This window comes from Stenella coeruleoalba (assembly GCF_951394435.1).
Source record: "Stenella coeruleoalba genome assembly, chromosome: 5".
NCBI lineage: Eukaryota > Metazoa > Chordata > Mammalia > Artiodactyla > Delphinidae > Stenella > Stenella coeruleoalba.
In genome coordinates this window covers 2,428,420-2,447,585 of record NC_137150.1, presented here as the reverse complement: position 1 = coordinate 2,447,585, position 19,166 = coordinate 2,428,420, and the positions used below count along the sequence as shown (strand labels likewise).

The following is a 19,166-nucleotide window of genomic DNA, read 5'->3' as shown; positions in this document are numbered from 1 at the left end:
AACAAAAGAAAAAATAGACAAGTGGGACTACAACAAACTAAAAAACTTCTGCTCAGCAAAGACAGCAATCAACAGAGTGAAAGGGCAACCTACAGAATGGGAGAAAATATTTGCAAACCTTATATCAGAAAGGGAGTTAATTTGCAAAATATATACGTGCTCCCACAACTCAAAGGAAAAACACTAACTGATTTTTTAAATGTGCAAAGGACTTGAATATACATTTCCCCAAAGAAAACATACAAATGGCCAATAATAGGTTTATAAAAAAATATTCAATGTCACTGATCATGAGGGAAATGCAAATCACAACCACAATGATATATCACCTCACGCCTGTTAGGATGGCTATTATTAAAAAAACAGAAGGAAAGTATTCATGAGGGTGTAGAGAAAAGGGAAGACTTGTACCCTCTTGGTGGGAATGTAAAATGGAACAACTGATATGGATAACAATATAGAAGTTTCTCAAAAAAATTAAAAATAGAACTGCCACATGATTCAGCAATTCCGCTCCTGAGTATTTATCCAAAAGAATTGAAATTAGGATCTTGAAGAGATATCTGCACCCCTATGCTCATTGCAGCACTATTCATAATAGCCAAGACATGGAAACAACCTTAATGTCCAATGACAGATAGATGAATGGATAAAGAAAATGTGAATACATACAATGGAGTATTGTTTAGCCTTAAAAAAGAAAGTTCTTTAATATGTGACAACATAGATGAACAATTAATTTATGTAGAAATTCTGCATTAAAGGAGGTGGAGCGTAACTCCCCACTCCTTAAATGTGAGCCGCACATAGTGACTTTGTCCAAAGAGTGCTGTACAGAAAGAGAGGGCAAAGAATAACTCTGGTGGAGAAACCCAACACAGCTTCAGCCAGGTGATCAAAGTTGCTATCAATAGTCATGAATCATGTTGATATGATATATGATATGAAGTGATGAAAATGTCACTTTACTCCACAACACGCATAACCCCTGACTAGGGAGGCAAATTTCAGTAGAGGGACACCCTGCAATACACCTGTCCAGTTATTCCTCAAAACTGCCAAGGTCATCGAAAATAAGGAAAAAGTCTGAGAAACTGTCACAGTCCAGAGGAGCCTAAAGAGACATGAGAATAAATGTAACGTGGTGTCCTGGATGGGATCCTGGAACAGAAAAAAAGACATTAGGTTAAAAACTAAGGAGAGCTGAATATACTATTTGGTTAATGATAATGTAGCAATATTGGTTTATTAATTGTAACAAATATAGCATACTTGTGTAAGGTGTTAATTACATGGGAAGCCATGTGCTGGAGTGTATGGGTACTCTCTGTACTATCTTATCAATTTTTCTGTAAATCTCAAGCTGTTTCTGAAAGGTAAAGTCTATTAGAGAAAACAGCAAATGAGAGAATTACTGAGAGGAGCAAAGAAGTCAAATATTTACTCTGGAAATTTTAACACATTCAAGGAACTGAGAGATAAAGAATTAACAAACAGAAACATGAACAATAAAAAGAGAATGTGCATTCTTCGATGAGCACACATGGCATATTCATAAAAGGGGTCATTCTCTAAATGCTGGCACAGCTGAGGGTCACCTCCATCCCACCTCCTCCTGTGTGTTCTCCTCTCCTGAGCAACTTCACCCGGTTCTGGTTGTCTTTAAATACCAGCCATTTGCTGATGCTGTTCAGGTTGGGAGGATCTCTCCTAACCTCCAGATCTTGTACACCTGTTGCCAGTTTAATATCTAAAAGACATTCTTGAACTTGGCATGTCCGCAAACCAAACATCTCCTTTTCCCCACTGCCCCTAGTTGACAACCCCATCCTTCCAATTCTTCAGGCAAAAAGCAAAACAAAATAAAGCATAAAACAAGCAAACGGATACCTCTTTACCTTATGTGCCCTACTAAATGCTGTTGGCCCTCACTTCAAATTATCAATGGCATACTGGGATTTGACAACCAAAGTGGTTTTTTTTTCTTTTTAACATCTCTATTGATCTTGTATCCTGCATCTGTGCCAAACTTAATTACTAGTTCTAGTTGTGTAAATTTGTTGGAATTTTCTGTGTGGCCAATCATGTTGCCTGTAAATAGAGACATTTTTTGTTATTTCTTTTACTGTTATTATGACTTCTTTCCCCCTTTTTCTTGTCTTACTGCACTGGCTAGTTCTTCCAGTAAGATGTTGAATAAAGTGGTGAGAGGGAATATCCATGTCTTCTTAACTGTCGTAGGGATAAAGCATTCATGTTTTTACTAAGTGATGTTAGCTACAGGTTTTATGTAGATGCCTCTTACCAGATTAAGAAAGATGCCTTCTACTCCTAGTTTGCTGAACGTTTTTATCCTGAATTAATGTTGAAACTTATCCAATGCTGTTTCTACATCAGTTGAGATAAGCATTTGTATTTCCTTCTTTAGGCTGTTAATGGTGAATTACTTTGATTTTTGAATGTGGAAGCAGCCTCGCATTCTTGGGATAAACTCACTTGTTAGATATATATTATCCTTTTTATATTTTTCTGGGTTTGATTAGCTAATATTTTATAGGAGATATTTGTATCTTTGTACATGAGGAATACTGTTCCTCTTCTTAGTTTTCTATTCTTATAATGACTTTGTCTCATTTTAATATTAGGGTAATGCTGACCTCATAAGATGCGTTTGGAAGTGTAGTCTTCCTTACCATTTTCTAGAAGAGATTTTGTAGAATTGGTATCATTTTTCTTAAAGTTCTGGTAGAACTCATCTGAGACAAAGGTTTTCTTTGTTGGAAGGTTTAACTGTGAATTTAATATTTTTTATAGATATGTGCTATTCCAGTCATCTACTTATTTCTTGAGCAAGTATTAGCATTTTGTGTCTTTCAAGGAATTGGCTCATTCCATCCAGGTTCTTGAATTTATGAGCATAGAGTTGTTTACAGTAGTCCCACATCATTCTTTTAATAACCCTGTGGGATCTGTATAATAGTCTTCACCTTTCATTTCTGATATTAGTAATTTTTTTTTCTCTCAGTTTCTTGGTTAGTCTGGCTAGAGTTTTATTAATTTTTTGATTTTTTTTAAGAAAAGGAACAGCTTTTAGTTTCACTGATTTTTCTCTATTGCTTTTCTATCTCCAGTTTCACTGATTTCTGCTTTTTATTATTTCCTTCTGTTTGCTTGCTAAGGTTTAATTTAATCATTTCCTAGTCTCTTGAAGAGGAAGATTACTTATTTGTGACATTTATTCTTCTTTAAAATAAAAATTTATGCTATAAATTTCTCTCCAAGCACTGCTTATGTTTTATACAATAAGCTTTGATAGGTTTAATATTTATTTTCTATGAGTTAAAAATATTTTCAAATTTCATAAAATACCATCTTTGACTTATGGGTTATGAAGAGCTGTCTTTGTTAAATTTTTACATATATTTAAGGACTTTCCAGCTAGCTTTCTGTTACTGATTCATAGTATAATTGAATTATTTTCCAAGAACTTAATTTTGTATGATTTCTGTTCTTTCAAATTTGTTAAGATGTAGAATATGGTCTATCTTGATGAATGTTTCATGTATACTTGAAAATAATGTACCGTCTGCTATTGTTGGCACGACTGTTCTATAAATACCAATTAGATCAAACTGGTTTCTAGACTTAATCAGCTCCTCTATATCTTAGTGATTTTCTGTCTACTTGTTCTATCAATTACTAAAAGTGTTACAGTATCTAATTATTATTGAGAGTTTGTGTACTTCTTTCAAATCCAGAAATTTTTGCTTCATACACTTTGAAACTCTGTAGTTAGTTGAAACTCTGTTGCATGCACTAGTATGGAATTATGTTTCACAGAAGATTGATTTCTTTATAATTCTTAATGTTTGTACTGGATAACCCTTCTGGTTCTGAAGTACACTTTGTGTGATACTAATATAGCCAGTTCAGCTTTCATTTGATTTATGTTTGCATGGTTTATCTTTCCCCATAATTTTACTTCTAACCTATCTATATTTTTATATTTAAAGTGGATTTCTTGTAGATGGTATATAGTTGAAACTTTCCTTTTTACCCAATCTGACAATCTCTTACTTAACTTATATGTTCAACCAGTCATATTTAGTGTAATTATTGATATAATTGGTTTAAAATATATCTTCTTGGTAGCTGTTATCAATTTGTTACATCTGCTCTTTTTTCCCCTATTTTTCTGCCTTCTCTTGGGTTAAACATTTATTGTTATTCTATTTTATCCCAAATCTTAACTTATTATTTATACCTCTTGTTGAATTTTTTAGTGGTTGCTGTAGGGTTTACAAGATAGAGTCTACTTTCAAATACTACTATACTACTTAATGTTTAGTTAAGGACTTTAAGAAACTTAAACAGTAGATTCCCAATTCCTCCTTCTCAAACTTTGAGCTATTGATGTCACACGTTAGATTTATCTTTGCTGTAAACACACAATACATTGCAACCATTTTTGCTCTAAACAATGACGTATCTTTTAGAGCTATCAAAAAATAAGAAAAAATAATTTTATTTTACTTTCATTTATTCCATTTCTAGTCCTATTCAGTTCCTTATGTAGATTCAAGTTTCTATTTGATTTCATATTCCTTCTAACTAAAGAACTTCCTTTACCATTCCTTTTAGAGTAAGTTTGCTAGTAATGAATTCTCTCAGTATTTGTTTGTCTGAGAAAGTATTTCTCTTTCTTTTTTTTTCTACTTCATTAAAAGTATTTTTTCACTGATACAGATCCTGGGTAAACTTATTCTTAGTAAGTAAACCATTTTTCTTTCAGTACCCTAAAAATATCCCTTTATTATATTATAGTTTGCCTGGTTTCTGGCAGGAAATGACTCTTAATTCTCATCTGTGTTTTGCATGTGTAATCCCCCCCCAACCATGTCTGTATCAAGATCTTCTCTTTATCTTTTGTCTTCAGAAGTTGACTAATGTTCTTAAATGTGATTTTTACATATTTATTTTGCTTGATATTCTCTGATACTCTTTGATCTGTGGCTTAGCATGAGTTATTCTAGAATATTCTAAGCCATTATTTAAAAAAAATTTTGTTTTGCCCCATTATCTCTGTCTTATCCTTGTTAGACTAGTGAGCTATTTGATATCATTCCACAGTTCTTGAATGCTCTGTCCTGTTTATTTATTTATTTTTTAATTGAAGTATAGTTGATTTACGATGTTGTATTAATTTCTGCTGTCCAGCAAAGTGAATCAGTTTTTTATATATATATATTTTTTCAAGATAAAGAAGGATACTATATAATGATAAAAGGATCAGTCATGTTTTTATTTTCACACTATTTTTTTAGCTTCAGGTTGGATAATTTCTAATGACTTGTCTTCCACTTTACTGATTCTATCTTAGTGTATGTCAACCCTACTCATGAACCCACTGATACCATTCATCTCTGTTAGTGCGTTTTTCATTTCTAGTATTTCTATTTAATGATTTCTTATAGTTTTTGAGTCTATACTGAAATTTCCCATCTGATCATGCAGATTTTACTCCTCTTATATTAGATCCTTTAGCTTACTAATCAAAATTAATCAGAATTAATATTAATCATTTTATTTGACATATTAATCATAACATTTAAATTACCATTAATTTCCAACATCAGTGTCATATCTGTCTGATTGCTTTGTCTCTCAGCAGTATGTTGTTTTGTCTTGCCTTTTTTTACATCTCATGATTTTTTGTCAAAAATGAGACATCATGTATTGGATAATAGCAACTGAGTTTTCACGCTTAAAAAAGGACATGAAGCCTTTCCTTCTGCTAGGTCGTTTTACCCCCGCTAATTCTTTTTTTTTTTTTTTTTTGCGGTACGTGGGCCTCTCACTGTTGTGGCCTCTCCCATTGCAGAACATGGGCTCCGGACACGCCGGCTCAGTGGCCATGGCTCATGGGCCCAGCCGCTCCACGGCATGTGGGATCTTCCTGGACTGGGGCACGAACCCGTGTCCCCTGTATTGGCAGGCGGACTCTCAACCACTGCGCCACCAGGGGAGCCCCCCCCCCCCGCTAATTCTTTAATGTGCATGTTTAAATTAATCCAGCCAGGAGTTGGAAAGTTTTCCAGGTTTGCTGTTACTATCTTTACCCTCGATGCCCCACAGGCTTTAAATTCCTTTGATGAGGGCTTCCCTGGTGGCACAGTGGTTGAGAGTCCTGCCGATGCAGGGGACGCAGGTTCGTGCCCCGGTCCGGGAGGATCCTGCATGCCGCAGAGCGGCTGGGCACATGAGCCATGGCCACTGAGCCTGCGCGTCCAGAGCCTGTGCTCCGCAATGGGAGAGGCCACAGCAGTGAGAGGCCTGCGTACCACAAAAAAAAAAAAAAAAAAAAAATTCCTTTGATGATACTTTATCTTTCAGGTGGGGGCTGGTTTGCCAGGAGGTTTTATTTAATATCTGCTTCATCCTCCAGCTTTAGGTCTTTCCTTTGCACTGTACCTCAGATAATGCCTGTTTCCATACTCTTTCAATTATTCTAGAAGTACTCTATTGTTACTTTTACAATTTATGCTTGTTAGCCTGGTATTCTGACTCTGTCTCAGTCATAGTCAGGTGCTGTGTCTGTTGGTCTCAGGTACAACCTTCCCAGTACTTCACTCCATCCCTCAACTGTGGTTCTAGATCCAGCACACATTCCTTATCTTTCCCCAAAGATAGAGGGTTTTTTTTTTCTTTCCAGGCTGCAACACCACTGCCCTCAGGGTGAGAGTGTTGGATGTCTTTCACTAGAGAGATTATACATTTTTTTTCCCCCACAGGAGAGACAAGGGAGAAGATTTGGGTTGGATCTGAGTTGCTCCCACAGTGGCTGCTATTTGACTCTCCTCAGCCTGCACCATGAGGGATGCTTTCTTGGGACTCTCACTGGTGATTTTTTCTGAGAGCATGATGGAGTCTGTGGAGGAGAATTTGAAAAGGAAGCTTGAAACTTTCTATATCTTCATCTTCTATGGCTCCACAGTCTCTCACCAGCCCCTATTCAGCCTCCACCGGTTTATTAACTATCCTAGCCGAATTATTCTTACCAGTGTCAGGCTTCATCTGCTCCAGGTGAACAAGTATTCAAGTCCCATCTCTTCCTACATGCATCTATCTCCTTAGATTTTAGCTCGTTGGTTTCTAGCAACATCTGCTTTCTGATGTGTTCAAGAAAACTTATCAACTTGCAGTTTGTGTGGCTTTTTTTATGATTATTATTGTGGTTGTAAGCTTGGGAGTACCGCTCTCCCCAGATTTCTACATCCCAAGTGGAAACTAGAAGTTTCTTGACTCTTTCAAGATAATTTCTAAAATTAGATTTCAACTGGGAAAATAGAATTTTCAGCTGTTGAAGAATTAGGTTCCACAGAGCTATAAGGTTAGTGCTACCAGTATTTTTTTTTTAAATAAGGTTTTTCCACAGACAAATGTTCTTCTTTTGTCCTTCAAATATAAAGGGCTATAAGACATATTCCATTGCACCATGACAAGACAAAGTAAGGCTAATCAACACTTTTTCTTGGCACAAGAAAGCAGAGAAAAAGTCCTTGAAGAAGTGAATACCTTTCCTTATCTAAAAAGATGTCAAATGTTGAAATTCCTCTGATTTTGCCTTGCACCCATTATTCTGTACATTCTCTTGAATGAGCCAATCACATCAAAATTATTATTGAGTAATGTAAAATTTTATGTTGAATTTATAGGAGAGAAAGAGAGGGTTTTCATTACACGTTGCAATTATAGTTACATTATATTGCTCATAGTCTTCATAAATCCATTAGACAACTGTCTTCATGGTCCCTCTTGTTGCCTGCGTTTTCTTTAAGCAATGTTAGGATATTCCTTATTAGGTGGGACAATTCTGCTCTGCTCTCATATGTGTGAGCCCCACTGACCACTGTGCTCAAGGATCAAAATGCCCTTTTGTTGTATTTTCCTCTCCCTACTTCTTCGAAGATATTTAAGATATCTTGTTGATATATGTTGCCTCTAGTATGCCTTTTGGGTCTTTCCTCAACCTTAAGTAATTTAGTAAAAGATCTTTTCCAAATACACACAGTATTTTTCCCAGGAATAATTCTGGGAAATAATTTTATCCATATTATTACAGATACATGCCAAGAAATAGGAATTTTAGAAGAAAAAAACCTGACCTCTTTTATTATCCCATGGGGTCTGGCTTACAGAAATGAAGTGGAGGAAATATCCCCTCTCACATGGTGTGTACATACTGACAGCTGGCTCAGTAGCAATGTCTCCTGTTGGGAGTATAAGGACCTGATCTGTGTGTGAGGGTTTGGTAAGTGTCACAGATTTATCCATGAATTATGGCACCTGACATATGGGGCAGTCTAGTTTAAAATTTATCCTCGTTGTCATCATGATAGGGGATAATTAACTGAAAAAAAATTATATTGTTGCACAGCTGCCCCCCACCCACATTGCACCTTCTCTCAACAGTTTTGGAATATTGGGGGTCCTTGGTACTCTTTTGTACAAAGTCCTTTGTGCTCTTTAGATGAAAAATGTTACAAATACACAAGGTAAAAATAGCTTGGTAAAATGTAACAATTGACATTCAAGGTTTAACAGCCTTTCCTTCCTCTAATGTCTTGCAAAAGATATAACGCTGCATCATTGGCCTGATGACATACCCCAAAGCATTTGAATTTTTTAAAGAAGGTCCAGGGATAAAACAAAGTCATTCTGCATCATCACTTGGGATTGTGATATTTAAAGGTCATCAGAAAAGCATCTTCCTGACACATAACATCAATGGCAACCTCTTGGTATATGAGCTGATGGTACGTTGTTAAAAGCGTTGTGTGACAAATGGAAATAAGAATGTTTGTGTCAAATATTTTCTGCTGCTTGTGCAAATAGAAAAGATAAGGTTCATGGTATTTATTCTTCTGTCTCCTAGTATATGTGAACGTTCCTATCAGTTTTATCTTTATAGTGGTATCTCCAGTAGAGGTATAATAAACTTGAATGGAGTTTTTAACCACTGGAAAGGTAAATTTTACTGTTTGTGGCCAATGTCAGAAATAATAACGATATAGACATCTGGCACTAGAGTGACAAAAAGTTTTAAAATAAAAAAAAAGTAGCTGCATGGGATCATACGAAATTATGTCTCCCCATGGGCCTCCGGGTGATATGGCATTGCCTTTGTTAAAATCATCTGGAAATAGTTTTATTTTTATGCAATGATAAATGATAAGAAATTTTAGGTGATTTTTTAAATCTAAGAATGTCAGAAATATATCAAAGGGAAGGGGAAATTGCTATAGAAATTAGGATAAGTTGAAAGGTAAACAGTTTCAGTGTGTCTTCCCTGAGCAAAATTTTACTTTTTGTATGTTCTACTTTACATATAATATAGTCTATTTCTCCAGATAAAATTGGGTTTGAATGGAAGGTTGTGAGAGCTTGGATTCCACAAGGACCATCAGACAGGGACAAACTAAAGTAGAGTTTGTCTCCCTGATGCAAAATTTCCCAATAAATAAGTCATATAACCTCTCTGTATTGAAAATAATTTGCAATATGAATTTGCATTTAGATTAGGTTTTGATTGTTAAGGACAGTTCTGGTTTTGAAAACTTTGCAGTTCAATTAGAATCCAAAATATTGTTAAATATCTCATGATTCTATACTAGGTATCAAACTATTTGGCACTTCCCTTAATATATTATTTTTTCTATTATTCATTATTCTGTCAATATAGATAGTGAAACTGACTGAAATCGTCTAGGTCCTGTGTAGTACACTCAAAAAGTTTAATTGAATAAAGTTAAATGAAGGAACTATTTTGAGAGGTGTGAGCAGTGTTAGGGAAACGATTGATTGAGAACCTTGTGCAAAGCTACTGCCACTTCTAGGCTGGAAGGCACAGCCATGAGGGAGACAGCTTGGAGCTGTGGAAGAGGGACATCCCCTCCATCAGGAGCTGTAAGCCTGGTGCTCAGCTACTGCCAGAACCACAGTCAGGAAGAGATGGGGAAGGGGGATAATTTCTCCAACTTTGATTTCCCTTCCACTTTCCCTTGGTCCAGACCAACTGAAAGCCACAGAGCTGGGGAGCCTGAGTAACGTAATCCACAGAGATCAACCACCACAAGGCAGAGATGGTGGGAAGTGGATATGGAGGAGGATGGAAATGGATGTTTAAATATATTATCCACATATGAACGATGTCTTGTATGTGCATGCTCTCGTGAGTGTGCATGATCATTCTTTTTGGGGTCAACTTGACCTCTCTGGACTTTGACCTCCACATTTCCGATCCTTTGCTCTGCCGCACTTATCCCCCACTCCCAGCGTCATACCCAAGGACTTCTCTTATCCTAATTGCAGGCATTCCAATGCTTAACCACCCTCTCCTATATTTCCAATTTGTTTACTGTAATATGTGCACTGCAAGAGTTCTCTGACCTCATGAAGACCTAAGATCTCATATGACCCCCCCACCATGTTCTCTTTCGTCTTCACTTTGCTTAGATTTTATGATCCTCATTATACTTTGCTTAGATTTTATGATCCTCATTATAATCATTTTTTTAAACACCAGAACTCCCCTGTTTACTTTTTCCTTTATTACAATCACCTGGTAAAACCCCAGCCTTTGTTGAACCCAAGCTTCTCCATTACTTACATCTAAACTGACTCATCTGAACACTGCTGAAAAAAATATCACAACCCATGTGACTGGTTTCAATTTATGGAAATTATTGTAAAATTCAAATAGATACTCAAATAACAAGAAATAACAGCAAAATAAAACCATCAATTATGTATAGAAAGAGTCACACTTTTCTCATATACTGAGACATCCAGCGGCCGGCAGCTGTAGGCTAATTCCAGAATCAAAAATGTCAAGGTGCTATGTTAAGGTCTCTTGGTCTTTCCAACAGAGTTTTAAGGTGGCGGCAGCAGCTTCAAGCACCACAGTACAGTTGACACAGATTCACAGGCCAGCCACAGGAGGTTCTGTTGCAAAGAGCACTTCTCCTCATGTAACCCTTCTCTTATTAGAAAGAAAATTCTTTCGCAGAAGATACCCCCTTATAACACATGAGCTCATGCCCATCCCTAGATCAGGGGCTGGGTCCACCTTCCCAGAAATCAAGTCTTCTCGGCCTGACTCCCAAACATAAAGGTGTGTTCTGTTAGTGAGGGTGAAGCGTGTGGGAATGACTTGCATGGGGAAACACGTAGTCAGGCAAACAGCTTCTGGTGTAAATATATCATAGTCCTTTCCTTGTGGGACTGACACACATATGCACCCTCATATTCAGACCCACAGTGGCTAAGTTTTGGTCTTGTGTAATAGCTGTAGCAAGGAGTGAGACTGAGGAATTCTGAGAAATCGTGACAGTCATTATTTAATCAGCACCCATTTTTTGTTCTAGGTGCCGTAGGAGAGAAGGAGAAAGTCTTTCATAGTTAGGATTTGACTCCAGAATTGTCTTTCAGTGTGGTCTTACAGTTTATAAGTCTAAATATTGCTTGAGCATATATGAAATTCATTTGCTGATAAATACTATTGATTTTTTTTTTTTTTTCGGTACGCGGGCCTCTCACTGTTGTGGCCTCTCCCGTTGCGGAGCACAGGCTCCGGATGCACAGGCTCAGCGGCCATGGCTCACGGGCCCAGCCACTCCACGGCATGTGAGATCTTCCCTACCGGGGCACGAACCCGTGTCCCCTGCATCGGCAGGAGGACTCTCAACCACTGGGCCACCAGGGAAGCCCAATACTATTGATTTTTAATGAGGTTTGGCTAGTTCATTTAAAGTACAATTAGTAGATGTATATAGAAAAGTTCCAAATTGAACCTCCATGAATGCATTTACTAATTGTTAGTGCCTGCTATAGAGAGTAGCTAGCATCTAATTACTTGCTACAATGTACGTGTTATTTTATCTATCTGGTATAATAAGACTGTGAGTTACTTTGTTAAAATTGATGATATTTGAAGAGGACCCAGAATCTCTTTAAATTTCAGTGGTGAGAATTACTCATCCATGTTTAGTGGCAAGTGAATTTCACTGGCATAAGTCTTTGCTAAATATCTCCAATGCCACCACCTGTTACGGATTTGAAGCTAAGTCCAAAGAAAATGCTAATTTCCTCAAAGGAGCCTCAGTCAAGGGGAACAGATCAGGTACTAGTACAGTACCAAAGTGGTGTCAAAATTCAAATTTGTTTTGAATTCTCACAGTAAGTGAATATCAAATAAATGTTACTTCCTCTCTTGGCAAAGATTTGTAACCCATAATTACATTGATACATGTGCTGTGTCAGTGGCAGCAGTGAAATTCATAGTATTTTTATGTGAAATGCACTGTTATATTGCATTAATTCACATTTAATGTGTACACAGTAATAACCATAAAGTATGATAACCAAAGTTATATATTTTCTTCAAATCATTCATTTAGAGTGCTTTCAAAAGAGTCTGAGGAAATTAAAATATCAGTCAGTTTACCTGCAGGATATAGAGCAAAAGCAGTATCATATCTTTTATAAGCCACCCGTTCCTCCCCATATAGTGTTCTTACTTCTGGCTGATAAAATACAACAGTCATAACTCTGTACGTATTTTTTTAACTAGGGTACACAAAACAAAGGTTTCTGGAGGGAAGGAAAATATACCTCCATCAGTAAAATTGCATTACTCCCATGATTACAAGTGGAGGGTTGAAGGTAAGAGAAAGCAGTGAAGGTCCCAAAGCCCTTTCTTGGTAACGAGCTGCAGAAAGATGTCAGGAGAAGTGGAGGCCCAGGGGATGTTGAGAAATTACAAATGAGCAGGTACCCAGAAAACAGAGCAAGAATGAAAAATCTTCCTCATATCGAGGACCAAAACAGTAAGACACAGCAGGATATAATGTTCCAAAATCCGTGAAAGAGGAAACAAAGAAATAGCCAATTTAAACTTGGTGAACACAAAAGGGTTCTAGCAGTACAGGAGGCCGCTCGTACCTTTTTCTTCTTCTTAACCTTCTCAGACTTGAACATTCTTGCTGTTCACTACTCTGCTCTCGTATACATAAAAAAGTTGTTACAAATTAAGGCATACTTCAAGACCCAATATACTGTATCCTTCAAGAAGGCACTCATGACAACTACAGCACCTACTGTTTCTTAGTTGAATTCTTATTGCCTCCATATCACTTACACAGTTTTTTTCATTAATTCATACTTCATTCATTCAACATTTAAGAAGCAATTTCCATGGGTTGAACGTGGCTATAGTTTATCACTGTATCATGTTCTAATTAAGACGTGTAATAGTAACATATCTACAATTGGATATTTTTGTCATTGCTTAAAGTCATTTTTAAAATACAAATCATACACACATCATTAAAAAAAAATTTAACCAGAAAGAAAGGTTCAACACAAAGAGTAAAGCCTCTTTCCTTGCTACAACTTTAATCTCCCTCACCAAAATATTCACTTATTTTCTTGAGAGTTCATTAAGAAAAACAAAATACACATATTGGCATATGCTTTTCTAAAAGTATATAAACACCTAAAGAGATGGAATCTATACACATGCATAGGCACACACATAATCCATACACATGCACACACATGCAGAGGCTGCTCTGTACATTGCGTTTTCCTCTTAACTCTGTCTTGAAAGGTGACTGCATTAAAGCATCATGGTCTTGAGCTGGTCCCCATCACCAGTCCAAGTCCCCTCCTTCCTAGGTTCCTAGCCAGCCTACATTTCCAACACTTGCTAACAGTTAGGTGTGACCTAACCAGAGTGAGTTCTAACCAGTGTATGGGAGTGGTAGGGATGTGTGCCCCTTCCATATTTAGTCCATAAAAATACCCATGCCTGATTCTTTCCCCATTTTCTATCTGCCACCTGGATGTTAATGACCAAGGTGACCAGGAAAGCCAGGTGTTGAGAGCAGCAGAGCCTCTATCAGGCTGGATGTCTGAAAGAATGCAAGGAACAATCTCCTCCCAGCCTCCTTCCTTGACCCTGACCAGTGCACTCACATTGGGCTATAACGTGAGAAAGAAATAAATTTCATTATGTTTCTTAACATTGAAATTCTGAGATCATAGTCAGCAGTTAGTGTTGCCACAAACCTATACACACAGGTAGGAATAACTAGTTGTTGTTGTTTTTAATAAATTTATTTTTGGCTGCATGGGGTCTTTGTTGCTGCGTGCGGGCTTTCTCTAGTTGCGGTGAGCGGGAGCTACTCTTCGTTGCGGTGCACGGGCTTCTCATTGCGGTGGCTTCTCTTGTTGCGGAGCACGGACTCTAGGCACATGGGCTTCAGCAGTTGTGGCTCACGGGCTCCAGAGCGCAGGCTCAGTAGTTGTGGCGCACGGGCTTAGTTACGCCGCAGCATGTGGGATCTTCCTGCACCAGGGCTTGAACCCGTATCCCCTGCATTGCAGGCGGCTTCTTTTTGTTGTTGTTGTTGCAGTACGCGGGCCTCTCACTGTTGTGGTCTCCCCTGTTGTGGAGCACAGGCTCCGGACGCGCAGGCTTAGCGGCCATGGCTCATGGGCCCAGCCGCTCTGCGGCATGTGGGATCTTCCCGGACCGGGGCACAAACCCATGTCCCCTGCATCGGCAGGTGGACTCTCAACCACTGCGCCACCAGGGAAGCCCCTAGGCAGATTCTTAACCACTGCGCCACCAGGGAAGCCCTAACTAGTTTTGTTTTACTGTCTAAGGAGCATAGTTCATTTTTGCAAGAACCATTATTCATTTAAGCTACCCTTTGTTGATAGGCATTTAAATTGCTAGTGGTGTTCGTTATTAATATCATGAATAATCTTGTACATATGTCCTTGTTTCTGAGTATCTCCATAGGGTAGTAGATCAAAGGCACTTTTAAAAACTTTGGTACTGTGGAAGCTATACTAACTTTTCCTTCAAATTGTTTCCTTTAAAATTAGTATTTGAGCATGCTTCCTTCTTCACATCTTCATGGACACTTAGGTATTTCAAAAGTGTTAATTCTTTTTCAATCTAGTTGGTGAAAAATAAATTTCATTACTTGAAACATTGTAAATCAGCTATACTTCAATTTTATTTATTTATTTTAAAAATTTTATTGGAGTAGAGTTTACTTACAATGTTGTGTTAGTTTCAGGTATGCAGCAAAGTGACTCAGTTACACATATACATACATTGATTCTTTTTCACATTCTTTTCTCATATAGCTTATCATATACTTCAGTTTTAAAAAATAAATTTTAAAAAAATTTCAGTGTTTGGATTCTAACATTTTAAGTGTGATTGTGTGTCTTCTGGTATGATTTTGGCCACTTCATTTCTTTTTCTACAACTTGAATGCTCATGCCCTTTGCAGATTTCTCTGAAGGGCTATTTGTCTTTCTTGTATTGATGTGTAACAGAACTATAAGCTGCTTGAGAGATCTCATCAGATGTTTCTTGGGTTAACTCTCAGTACAGGAGCTAAACACATTTGAGCAGTTTTTGCATAATTAGAAATATTTACAGTCCTGTACTTCTTGCCATAGCTGTATCAACCTCTGCGTTCAGTGGAAGAAGAAATAGAGGCTAAAGGAGTTAAATGGCTTGCCAATGTCAAATAACCACTAGGTGGTGGAGCTGGATAAGGACCCAGAATCTCCAGCATGAGATCCTGTGCTTTTTCTAGAACATCGTTGACTTTTATAGAGTGTTTTTTCTGTATGCACCTACTAGATTTCTAAACCAAAAGTGCCCCATATAATCATCATCATCATCATCATTATCCATCATCTATCACTCAGCATCAATTATCAACAAATATCCATAGGTGAATGGTGCTAGCAACCAAGTAAAATGGCTGACAAGGGCATTCTTTACAGGTACCTATGGGAGACACTTTTTTAAAAAACATCTTTATTGGAGTATAATTGCTTTACAATGGTGTGTGTGTTTCTGCTGTATAACAAAGTGAATCAGCTATACGTATACATACATCCCCCCAAATCCCCTCCCTCTTGCACCTCCCTCCCTCCCAACCTCCCTATCCCACCCCTCTAGGTGGTCATCAAGCACCGAGCTGATCTCCCTGTGCTATGCAGCTGCTTCCCACTAGCTATCTATTTTTACATTTGGTGGTGTATATATGTCCATGCCACTCTCTCATTTCATCCCAGCTTACCCTTCCCCCTCCCCGTGTCCTCAAGTCCATTCTCTACATCTCCATCTTTATTCCTGTCCTGCCCCTAGGTTCAACAGAACCATTTTTATTTTTTTAGATTCCATATATATGTGTTAGCATACAGTATTTGTTTTTCTCTTTCAGACTTAACTCTGTATGACAGACTCTAGGTCCATCCGCCTCACAACAAATAACTCAATTTTGTATCTTTTTAAGGCTGAGAAATGTTCCTTTCCATATATGTGCCACATCCTTCTTTATCCATTCATCTGTTGATGGACGCTTAGGTTGCTTCCCTGTCCTGGCTATTGTAAATAGTGCTGCAATGAATATTGTGGTACATGACTCTTTTTGAATTATGCTTTTCTCAGGGTATATGCCCAGTAGTGGGATTGCTGGGTCATATGGTAGTTCTATTTTTAGGTTTTTAAGGAACCTCCATACTGTTCTCCATAGTGTCTGTATCAATTTACATTCCCACCAGCAGTGCAAGAGGGTTCCCTTTTCTCCACACCCTCTCCAGTATTTATTGTTGTAGATTTTTTGGTGATGGCCATTCTGACCAGTGTGAGGTGATACCTTATTGTAGTTTGGATTTGAGTGATGTTGAACATCCTTTCATGTGTTTGTTGGCAATCTGTATATCTCTTCTGGAGAAATGTCTATTCAGGTCTTCTGCCCATTTTTGGATTGGGTTGTTTCATTTTTTGATATTGAGCTTCATGAGCTGCTTGTATATTTTGGAGAATAATCCTTTGTCAGTTGCTTCATTTGCAAATATTTTCTTCCATTCTGAAGGTTGTATTTTCATCTTGTTTATGGTTTCCTTGGCCGTGCAAAAGCTTTTAAGTTTCATTAGGTCCCATTTTTTTATTTTTCTTTTTCTTCCATTTCTCTAGGAGGTGGGTCAAAAAGGATCTTGTTATAATTTCTGTCATAGTCTGTACTGCCTATGTTTTCCTCTAAGCATTTTATACTATCTGGCCTTACATTAAGGTTGTTAATCCATTTTGAGTTTATTTTTGTGTATGGTGTTAGGGAGTGCTCTAATTTCATTCTTTTACATGTAGCTGTCCAGTTTTCCCAGCACCACTTATTGAAGCCTGTCTTTTCTTCATTGTATATTCTTGCCTCCTTTATCAAATATAAGGTGACCATATGTGTGTGGATTTATCTCTGAGCTTTCTATCCTGTTCCATTGATCTATATTTCTGTTTTTGTGCCAGTATCGTACTGTCTTGATTACTGTAGCTTTGTAGTATAGTCTGAAGTCCGGGAGCCTGATTCCTCCAGCTCCGTTTTTCTTTCTTAAGATTGCTTTGGCTATTCAGGGTCTTTTGTGTTTCCATACAAATTGTGAAATTTTTGGTTCCAGTTCTGTGAAAAATGCCATTGGTAGTTTGATAAGGATTGCATTGAATCTGTAGATTGCTTTGGGTAGTATAGTCATTTACACAATGTTGATTCTTCCAGTCCAAGAACATTGTATATCTGTCCATCTGTTTGTATCATCTTTAATTTTTTGCATCAGTGTCTTATAGTTTTCTGCATACAGGTCTTTTGTTTCCTTAGGTAGGTTTATTCCTAGATATTTTATTCTTTTTGTTGCAGTGGTAAATGGGAGTGTTACCTTAATTTCTTTTCAGATTTTTCATCATTAGTGTATAGGAATGTAAGAGATTTCTGTGCATTAATTTTGTATCCTTTAGTTTTCTGGTAGCATCTTTAGGATTCTCTATGTATAGTATCATGTCATCTGCAAACAGTGACAGTTTTACTTCTTTCCCAATTAGGATTCCTTTTATTTCTTTTTCTTCTCTGATTGCTGTGGCTAAAACTTCCGAAACTATGTTGAGTAACAGTGGTGAGAGTGGGCAACCTTGTCTTGTTCCTGATCTTAGAAGAAATGGTTTCAATTTTTCACCATTGGGAACGATGTTTGCTGTGGTTTTGTCATACATGGCCTTTATTATGTTGAGGTAAGTTCCCTCTATGCGTACTTTCTGGAAAGTTTTTTATCATAAATGGGTGTTGAATTTTGTCAAAAGTTTTTCTGCATCTATTGAGAATATTATATGGTTTTTATCCTTCAGTTTGTTAAAATGGTATATCACATTGATTGTTTTGCGTATATTGAAGAATCCTTGCATTCCTGGGATAAATCCCACTTGATCATGGTGTATCTTCCTTCTAATGTGCTCTTGGATTCCGTTTGCTAGTATTTTGTTGAGGATTTTTGCATGTATGTTCATCAGTGATGTTGGCCTATAGTTTTCTTTTTTTGTGACATCTTTGTCTGGTTTTGGTATCAGGGTGATGGTGGCCTCGTAGAATGAGTTTGGGAGTGTTCCTCCCTCTGCTATATTTTGGAAGAGTTTGAGGAGGACATATGTTAGCTCTTCTCTAAATGTTTGATAGAATTCACCTGTGAAGCCATCTGGTCCTGGGCTTTTGTTTGTTGGAATATTTTTAATCACAGTTTCAATTTCAGTGCTTGTGATTGGTCTGTTCATATTTTCTATTTCTTCCTGGTTCAGTCTCAGAAGGTTGTGCTTTTCCAAGAATATGTCCGTTTCTTCCAGTTTGTCCGTTTTATTGGCATATAGTTGCTTGTAGTAATCTCTCATGATCCTTTGTATTCCTGCAGTGTTAGTTGTTGCTTCTCCTTTTTCATTTATAATTCTATTGATTTGAGTCTTCTCCCTTTTTTTCTTGATGAGTCTGGCTAATGGTTTATCAATTTTGTTTATCTTCTCAAAGAACCAGCTTTTAGTTTTATTGAACTTTGCAATTGTTTCCTTAATTTCTTTTTCATTTGTTTCTGATCTGATCTTTATGATTTCTTTCCGTCTGCTAACTTTGGGGTTTTTTTGTTCTTCTTTCTCTAATTGCTTTAGATGTAAGTTTAGGTGGTTTATTTGAGATTTTTTTCTTGTTTCTTGAGGTAGGATTGTATTGCTACAACCTTCCCTCTTAAAACTGCTTTTGCTG

General features: G+C 37.3%; 1 protein-coding gene across 9 annotated transcripts in view; it reads left to right on the top strand.

Moving 5' to 3' along the window:
* RARB (retinoic acid receptor beta) overlaps positions 1 to 19,166 on the top strand; it is a 1,070,304-nt gene that overhangs the window by 220,199 nt on the left and 830,939 nt on the right. The window contains exon 1 of one of the 9 annotated variants that reach the window (XM_079921504.1): positions 8,662 to 8,816. The exons of the other annotated variants lie outside the window; for them this stretch is intronic. The gene's annotated coding sequence lies outside the window, so the exon portion shown is untranslated. Of the gene's footprint in view, positions 1 to 8,661; positions 8,817 to 19,166 lie in introns of those variants that run through there. 9 annotated transcript variants of the gene reach the window in all.